Below are 10,359 nucleotides of genomic sequence, written 5' to 3' on the forward strand. Positions count from 1 at the left end.
GGGTCATATGGTATTGATCGAAAAATCGGCTAAGTCCCAAAATGGGGATGTCAGAACTACACTCAAATGTTACCACACCAAGCAAGGCAAACTTATATGAAGGCAAGGACCCTGATGGGTCATATGGTATTTTACGAAAAATCGGCTAAGTCCCAAAATGGGGATGTCAGAACTACACTCAAATGTTACCACACCAAGCAAGGCAAACTTATATGAAGCAAAGGACCCTGATGGGTCATATGGTATTGATCGAAAAATCGGCTAAGTCCCAAAATGGGGATGTCAGAACTACACTCATGTGTTACCACATCAAGCAAGGCAAACTTATATGAAGCAAAGGACCCATATGGGTCATATGGTATTTTACGAAAAATCGGCTAAGTCCCAAAATGATGATGTCAGAACTACACTCAAATGTTACCATACCAAGCAAGGCAAACTTATATGAAGGAAAGGACCCATATGGGTCATATGGTATTTTACGAAAAATCGGCTAAGTCCCAAAATGAGGATGTCAGAACTACACTAAAAAGTTACCACACCAAGCAAGGCAAAGTACCTAGGTGAACCCTAGGAAGAAACACGGACCAAGTCAGATGGCCTAAGTCAATAGAACAAGTGACCTAGGCAAAGTTGTATGGCGCTGAGGACCCTGAAAAATCTGGTTAGTGTAGTTTAGACAGGGTAGGTTTTTGGGTCGGCCGAACCCCCTTATTTTGGGTTTTGGCCTCATCAAGAAGCTACACCTAGGCAAACTGCCTAGGGTGAAAGTGCGAAGACCAATCGAATAGTAAGACAAGTTTTGACCGATCGCCCTAGGCAAGCTTGTATGAAGAAAGGGACCCTAAGGGTCATATGGAAATACATGAAAAATCGGCTAAGTCCCAAAATTGGGATGTCAGAACTACACTAAAAAGTTACCACATCAAGCAAGGCAAACTACCTAGGTGAACCCTAGCAAGAAACACGGACCAAGTCAGATGGCCTAAGTCAAGAGTGCAAGTGACCTAGGCAAAGTTGTATGACGGTGAGGACCCTGAAAAATCTGGTTAGTGTAGTTTAGACAGGGGAGGTTTTTGGGTCGGCTGAACCTCCTTATTTTGGGTTTTGACCTCCTCAAGAAGCTACACCTAGGCAAACTGCCTAGGGTGAAAGTGCGAAGACCAATCGAATAGTAAGACAAGTTTTGACCGATCGCCCTAGGCAAGCTTGTATGAAGAAAGGGACCCTATGGGTCATATGGAAATACATGAAAAATCGGCTAAGTCCCAAAATTGGGATGTCTGAACTACACTAAAAAGTTACCACATCAAGCAAGGCAAAGTACCTAGGTGAACCCTAGCAAGAAACACGGACCAAGTCAGATGGCCTAAGTCAAGAGAACAAGTGACCTAGGCAAAGTTGTATGACGGTGAGGACCCTGAAAAATCTGGTTAGTGTAGTTTAGACAGGGGAGGTTTTTGGGTCGGCTGAACCTCCTTATTTTGGGTTTTGACCTCCTCAAGAAGCTACACCTAGGCAAACTGCCTAGGGTGAAAGTGCGAAGACCAATCGAATAGTAAGACAAGTTTTGACCGATCGCCCTAGGCAAGCTTGTATGAAGAAAGGGACCCTATGGGTCATATGGAAATACATGAAAAATCGGCTAAGTCCCAAAATTGGGATGTCTGAACTACACTAAAAAGTTACCACAGCAAGCAAGGCAAAGTACCTAGGTGAACCCTAGGAAGAAACACGGACCAAGTCAGATGGCCTAAGTCAAGAGTACAAGTGACCTAGGCAAAGTTGTATGGCGCTGAGGACCCTGAAAAATCGGGTTAGTGTAGTTCAGACAGGGGAGGTTTCTGGGTCGGCTGGACCTCCTTATTTCGGGTTTTGGCCTCCTCAAGAAGACAGACCTAGGCGAACTGCCTAGGGTGAAAGTGCGAAGACCAATCGAATAGTAAGACAAGTTTTGACCGATCGCCCTAGGCAAGCTTGTATGAAGAAAGGGACCCTATGGGTCATATGGAAATATACGAAAAATCGGCTAAGTCCCAAAATTGGGATGTCAGAACTACACTATAAAGTTACCACATTAGCAAGGCAGACTTGTATGAAGAACGGGACCCTGGTGAAAGTAGCAAATATCCCAAACCGAACATGAATATTATACACACAAGAGTACGAACATAAAGGAACACGGACCAAGCGTACCGAGAGAATCGGTACTATAGAACCCTCGTGGTTCTACACAAAGACTTTATGTTAGGGGTTCAAGCCCCATAGTACTCAAACGGTGACAGTAGCAAATATCCCAAAACGAACGTGAATCTTATTCACAAGAGTACGAACATAAAGGAACACGGACCAAGCGTACCGAGAGAATCGGTACTATAGAGCCCTCGTGGTTCTACACAAAGACTTTATGTTCGGGGTTCACACCCCAAATCGAACGTGGAATTTACTTTCTGATGGTCATGCGGTCGTCCAAAGGGGTCTAGTATCCTGGGATGACAAGCATCACGGGCACAGCTCGTATCAAAACAGTCGAAGAGGCCCGCGAAAGCTTGCTTTCCATGGCTATGCGATGCACAAATTGAGTTTACTCACCGTAGTATAAAACGAACGAACCGAACCTATCCGAGTAGGGATAATGGGCGCAGTAACATACTTCTGTGACCCAGCGAGAGTTGAACGAGGTGACATGAACTGTCAGTGGCTTATATCAGATGGGATACATACATGAGATTGCTTTCAAATCTACACTCGAAAACCTAACCAAGTAAAAGCGAACGTGGGGAGGATTCGAAACTGGTAACGAAATCTTAAGCTGGAAAGAGTCATCACTATGGATACATATTATGCGAAACCAATCAAGTGCTCAGTACTGATCCAAAACCTAAGAGCACTAGTGAACACCTTATTCTCACCCTAGTTCACATCCAAGTGATCGACCACGTGTGTGAAGCAAAGACCAATCGAATTCCTCAATGAACCGAACACTATGAACAAATGGCCAAAAACGTTATAACTATCCAAACATCCTACTATCTAGCGAAAGTCATCACGATGGAACCATACCATGATCTTTAACCTATAGCGCTCACCATATTCCTACCCAGAGTGCAAGTGAACAGATTGCCCACCCGTACCCAGTTCACAACCACGTGATCGACTAACATACCGAGGTTACCACAAGTCAAAGTTATACGTTTACAAGCGCAAGACCAATCGAAAACCCCGAAAGCAATCTCGACCCAAAATGTATTATCCGTGAGTGTAGTCGAGTCTCGTACTCGTCATCTGTAATCGTCGGATAGAATATCCAGTACACGGTTGTCTTTCCAAATGAAATCTACATACAGAACTCGCTCTTGGCAAATGGGTGGCAATGGCGCAATCAGGAGCGAGTTCCCGTCCGGGTGCCAAGTGATTGGCAAATGTCTGGGGGAAAGCAATCATATGTTGATTTGTCTGTTAGTGTACTGGGTGTTTGAGGTATGTAGTATCCACGCTTGGTTGGGTGTGTCAGAGGACCATGGATGCGTTCACAACCCCAATTGGGGTACATCGGGAATGATTTTGTGGAACCGATGTGCCCGGCACACACTAAGTTTTGTTGCAAGTTAATAGTGTGCCATGTCCGGGGGGGTTGTGATTAAACTCTGGTGAATTGCGTACTGTGGTGATTGGGGTATGAAAGCCCCGCAGTTGCAATGATCGGACGCGCCTAGCGTGTCCTTTAGTTGATGGTAGGGAAATGAAGGCCCTTGTCAGCTCACCTAAGTATTCATGGAAGTTTGGCATAAGGTCGCTGTGGTAGGGGTATGAAGGCCCCGTCAGCGCATGCACAATCGGGCGCACGAGCGCTTAGCGGAGTCGAATGCCGCTCAAGTGCCTGTCCGGTGCATCGGGTGTGTGTGATACGAGGGCAATGAGGTTCGCACGGGGGCTCGCCTCCCGTGTGCTACCGGACTTGACAACATATAGAACGTGGTGTTTGCTCCTCCGGGTGCAATGGGACAATGAACATTCGAACGCAAAGTCGGAATTCTGGTTGATCCTACCAGTAATATACGCTCGTCTCAAAGGTTAAGCCATGCATGTCTAAGTACAAACAGATTTAATGTGAAACCGCATAAGGCTCAGTATAACAGCTATAATTTACGAGATCATCAACCTAGTTACTTGGATAACTGTGGAAAATCTAGAGCTAATACATGCAACATGCCAGGACCCTCGCGGGAACTGGTGCACTTATTAGTCAAACCAATCGCGGGTTCTCCGTGTCATTGAGTTGAAGTCTGGATAATGATGCTGATCGTATGGTCTCGCACCGACGACAGATCTCGCAAATATCTGCCCTATCAACTATGGATGGTAGTATAGAGGACTACCATGGTTGCAACGGGTAACGGGGAATCAGGGTTCGATTCCGGAGAGGGAGCCTGAGAAATGGCTACCACATCCAAGGAAGGCAGCAGGCGCGTAAATTACCCAATCCCGGGACGGGGAGGTAGTGACGAGAAATAACAATATGAAACTCTTTAATGATGTTTCATAATTGGAATGAGTAGAGCATAAATCCTTCTACGAGGATCAAGTGGAGGGCAAGTCTGGTGCCAGCAGCCGCGGTAATTCCAGCTCCACTAGCGTATATTAAAATTGTTGCGGTTAAAACGTTCGAAGTTGATACTTGTCCAACACAGTCCGGCTCCGCCGACCCGGTCAACCCGTGGTCGGTGGGCCAAGTCGGAATCTGGTTGCGACTCAATGGTGTGGTAGGGCACCAAGTCTGTGTCATGGTGTGCCCTTCAACGGGTGCAAGTGTAACATAGAGCTCGACCGCTCACGTTTACCTTGAACAAATTAGAGTGCTTAAAGCAGGGTGCCCAAACGCCCTAGAATAATCTTGCATGGAATAATGGAATACGACCTTGGTCTAATCTTTCATTGGTTTGTACTCAGACCGGAGGTAATGATTAACAGAAGTAGTTGGGGACACTAGTATTACGGCGCGAGAGGTGAAATTCGTAGACCGTCGTAAGACTAACTAAAGCGAAGGCATTTGTCAAGGATGCTTTCTTTAATCAAGAACGAAAGTTAGAGGATCGAAGGCGATTAGATACCGCCCTAGTTCTAACCGTAAACGATGCCAACTAGCAATTGGGAGACGCTACAACCAGGTGCTCTCAGTAGCTTCCGGGAAACCAAAGTCAGGTTCCGGGGGAAGTATGGTTGCAAAGTTGAAACTTAAAGGAATTGACGGAAGGGCACCACAATGAAATGGAGCTTGCGGTTCAATTTGACTCAACACGGGAAAACTTACCAGGTCCGAACTTATGGAGGTGAGACAGATTAATAGCTCTTTCTCAAATTTAAGGGTAGTGGTGCATGGCCGTTCTTAGTTCGTGGATTGATTTGTCTGGTTAATTCCGATAACGAACGTGACTCACATATGCTAACTAGAACGCAGTCAGCGTTAATGCGTCGATGCCGATTGGAACGGGTTAGGACCTTTCGGTGGAGTATGACCTGACACCTTCGCTGTTCGTGTGCGCAAGTGCACTTACGGTACGCTGCTTAGCAGGACAATTTGTGTTTAGCAAAATGAGATCGAGCGATAACAGGTCCGTGATGCCCTTAGATGTTCTGGGCTACACGCGTGCTACAATGTGGGTAGCAGCGTGTCTCCTATTCCGAGAGGAACGGGAAATCACTCAAATACTCACTTAGTAGGGATTATGGATTGCAATGGTCCATATGAACTCGGAACTTCTAGTAAGTGCTGGTCATCAGCCAGCGTTGAATACGTCCCTGCCCTTTGTACACACCGCCCGTCGCTACTACCGATGGATTATTTAGTGAGGTCTTTGGAGATGATCGTTCGCTGGATCCTCGTGAACCGCGTCTGCTTTATCGAAGTTGACCGAACTTGATGATTTAGAGGAAGTAAAAGTCGTAACAAGGTTTCCGTAGGTGAACCTGCGGAAGGATCATTAGTGGCCAAGTGATCCTTCCAGAAGTCCGAACCTGCGGGTTGAGACTTCGGCACAAGTTGCCATATGATAATTGACGAAACACTATAGAAGTCCGAACCTGCGGGTTGAGACTTCGGCACAAGTTGCCATATGATAATTGACGAAACACTATAGAAGTCCGAACCTGCGGGTTGAGACTTAGGCACACGTTGCCTTATACATGACTTCGAACAAATACACAAGTCCGAACCTGCGGGTTGAGACTTAGGCACAAGTTGCCTTATACATGACTTCGAACAAATACACAAGTCCGAACCTGCGGGTTGAGACTTAGGCACAAGTTGCCATATGAAAGTTGACGAAACACTAACAAGTCCGAACCTGCGAGTTGAGACTTAGGCACACGTTGCCTTATACATGACTTCGAACAAATACACAAGTCCGAACTTGCGGGTTGAGACTTAGGCACAAGTTGCCTTATACATACATTGGCCAAATAAACAGAAGTCCGAACCTGCGGGTTGAGACTTAGGCACAAGTTGCCATATTATATTCGATCAAACACTAAGTAGTCCGAACCTGCGGGTTGAGACTCAAGACCGTAACAAGATGTCACTATACAAGTCCGAACCTAAGGGTTGAGACTTAATGCGATCTAGATACCAAGTTGACATCCAATACCTGTTGAGCAAAACCAAAGATTCCCTGTTCTCGAATGATTACACTATATAACAGGGAATCATGAAGAAATCAAGCAAGCGTGAAACAAAGTCATCACTTGGGCATGCTCGATAGCCAACCACATGACCTTAACCTAAGAGAGCATGCAAACCACATGATACCTATAAACGATTAACCCGCCCTAGTTCAATCGTTCACCAAGTGATGACTTCAGTATTGCTAAGAGAAAAACTTTTGAATGGGAAAAACTCTAAGTCCGAACCTCCGGGTTGAGACTTCCGCGTCGGAGGTGGGCGCACCTCCTATCCGAAAGATGGTGAATCAGGGGTGTTCGATCAGCAATGGTCGGATGCCCCGTCGTAGTCCAACTATGACAATCCAAGTCAAGACCTCCGGGTTGAGACTTCCGCGTCCGGAGGTACGCGTACCGCCTACCCGAAAGATGGTGAATCAGGGGTGTTCGATCAGCAATGGTTGGATGCCCCGTCGTAGTCCAACTATGACAATCAAAGTCAAGACCTCCGGGTTGAGACTTCCGCGTCCGGAGGTACGCGTACCGCCTACCCGAAAGATGGTGTGCTTCTGGGGTATTCGATGAGTCGGATACCCCGTCGTAGTCCAACTATGACAATACAAAGTCAAGACCTCCGGGTTGAGACTTCCGCGTCCGGAGGTACGCGTACCGCCTACCCGAAAGATGGTGTGCTTCTGGGGTATTCGATGAGTCGGATACCCCGTCGTAGTCCAACTATGACAATCAAAGTCAAGACCTCCGGGTTGAGACTTTCTAAGAGTACAAGCATAAAGGAACACGGACCAAGCCGTACCGAGAGAATCGGTACTAGAGCCCTCGTGGTTCTACATTGAGAGAGCCCTCGTGGTTCTCATTAGGGGCTTTATGCAAGTCGTACTCAATACTGTGGTGTGAAGTATAAAGTATAGAGTCCTCCACTGGTCCACGCTGCTCCGGCGGTCCTGGGTAAGATAGTTCATTCTAGCTTGCCCTATGTGGAAGAGGACTCAATACCCTACCTGTTGAGCTTGAAACAAAGTCATCACTTGGGCATGCTCATATTGCCATACACAATTACATTATATTCGAATGAGCATGCAAGCGACCCTATATAGACCGAACCAAAACGATAGATACCGCCGTAGTTCACCCCCACCAAGTGATGACTTCAGTATGGCTAGTGTGTGAAGTATAAAGTATAGTCCTCCCCTGGTCCACACTGCTTCGGCGGTCCTGGGTAAGATAGTTAGTTCTAGCTTGCCCTATGTGGAAGAGGACACAATACTTAATACTTAGAGTACAAGCATAAAGGAACACGGACCAAGCCGTACCGAGAGAATCGGTACTAGAGCCCTCGCGGTTCTACATTGTGAGCCCTCGTGGTTCAAACTAGATACTTTATGCAAGGCGTACTCAAAACTGTGGTGTGAAGTATAAAGTATAGTCCTCATCTGGTCCACGCTGCTTCGGCGGTCCTGGGTAAGATAGTTAATTCTAGCTTGCCCTATGTGGAAGAGGACACAATACTTAATACTGTGGTGTAATGGACAAGGTATAGTCCTCCACTGGTCCACGCTGCTCCGGCGGTCCTGGGTAAGATAGTTCATTCTAGCTTGCCCTATGTGGAAGAGGACTCAATACCCTACCTGTTGAGCTTGAAACAAAGTCATCACTTGGGCATGCTCATATTGCCATACAATATTCCATTATCTACTAATGAGCATGCAGCTATATGATTATAACCTGTAAACGATTACCCCGCCGTAGTTCAGCGCTTCAACCAAGTGATGACTTCAGTATGGCTAGTGTGTGAAGTATAAAGTATAGTCCTCCCCTGGTCCACACTGCTTCGGCGGTCCTGGGTAAGATAGTTAGTTCTAGCTTGCCCTATGTGGAAGAGGACACCATACTTAATACTGTGGTGTAATGAACAAAGTATAGTCCTCCACTGGTCCACGCTGCTTCGGCGGTCCTGGGTAAGATAGTTAGTTCTAGCTTGCCCTATGTGGAAGAGGGCATACAAGACAAAGTATAGTTCTCCCCTGGTCCACGCTGCTTCGGCGGTCCTGGGTAAGATAGTTAATTCTAGCTTGCCCTATGTGGAAGAGTGCATACATGAACCAAGAACGAAGGTTATGATCGAGGAATGATTCGACAACTAACCGATGGTATGAAATGTGAAGAATTCAAGCAAGCACACAATCAAGTCATCACTTGGGCATGCTCGATAGCCAACCCTATGACATTAACCTAGTAGAGCATGCGAAAACCAATATATATGTAAACGATGCCCCTCCCTAGTTCAGCGCTTCAACCAAGTGATGACTTCAGAATGGCTAAATCAAATCGGTTCAAAACATACCATCGGTACCCTATTGAAACACACAAGTCGATATCAAACCTCATGATTGTGTAGTCCTCCACTGGTCCACACTGCTCCGGCGGTCCTGGGTAAGATAGTTCATTCTAGCTTGCCCTATGTGGAAGAGGGCACATTACTCAATACTGTGGTGTTATGAACAAAGTATAGTCCTCCACTGGTCCACGCTGCTTCGGCGGTCCTGGGTAAGATAGTTAGTTCTAGCTTGCCCTATGTGGAAGAGGGCATACAAGACAAAGTATAGTTCTCCCCTGGTCCACGCTGCTTCGGCGGTCCTGGGTAAGATAGTTAATTCTAGCTTGCCCTATGTGGAAGAGAGCATACATGAACCAAGAACGAAGGTTATGATCGAGGAATGATTCGACAACTAACCGATGGTATGAAATGTGAAGAATTCAAGCAAGCACACAATCAAGTCATCACTTGGGCATGCTCGATAGCCAACCTCATGACATTAACCTAGTAGAGCATGCGAAAACCAATATATATGTAAACGATGCCTCCCTAGTTCAGCGCTTCAACCAAGTGATGACTTCAGAATGGCTAAATCAAATCGGTTCAAACCATACCATCGGTATCCTATTGAAACACACAAGTCGATATCAAACCTCATGATTGTGTAGTCCTCCACTGGTCCACGCCGCTTCGGCCGTCCTGGGTAAAATGGAACATTCCAGCTTGCCCTATGTGGAAGAGGGCACATTACTCAATACTGTGGTGTGAAGTATAAAGTTCAGTTCTCCCCTGGTCCACGCTGCTTCGGCGGTCCTGGGTAAGATAGTTCATTCTAGCTTGCCCTATGTGGAAGAGGACACTTCATACTTCGTCTCTAAGCGGCGGCTTGACTCCTCCCTACGGGGAACGGGTTTACGCGCACAGCGGCGGCTTACGCACTATGGCAGTCATGGATGCCTTACGTTTCTATGAAAAGTGTGTTCCTCCCCTGGTCCACGCTGCTTCGGCAGTCCTGGGTAAGATAGTTAGTTCTAGCTTGCCCTATGTGGAAGAGGACACGTAGACTTACTGTGGTGTGAAGTATAAAGTTCAGTTCTCCCCTGGTCCACGCCGCTTCGGCCGTCCTGGGTAAAATGGATTCATCCAGCTTGCCCTATGTGGAATGAGGACACTTTATGCTTCGTCTCTAAGCGGCGGCTTGCTCCTCCCTACGGGGAACGGGTATACGCGCACAGCGGCGGCTTACGTTATGGCAGTCATGGATGCCTTACGTTTCCATGAAAAGTGTGTTCCTCCCCTGGTCCACGCTGCTTCGGCAGTCCTGGGTAAGATAGTTAGTTCTAGCTTGCCCTATGTGGAAGAGGACA

This window comes from Anopheles coustani, assembly GCF_943734705.1.
Source record: "Anopheles coustani chromosome X unlocalized genomic scaffold, idAnoCousDA_361_x.2 X_unloc_94, whole genome shotgun sequence".
Classification (NCBI taxonomy): domain Eukaryota; kingdom Metazoa; phylum Arthropoda; class Insecta; order Diptera; family Culicidae; genus Anopheles; species Anopheles coustani.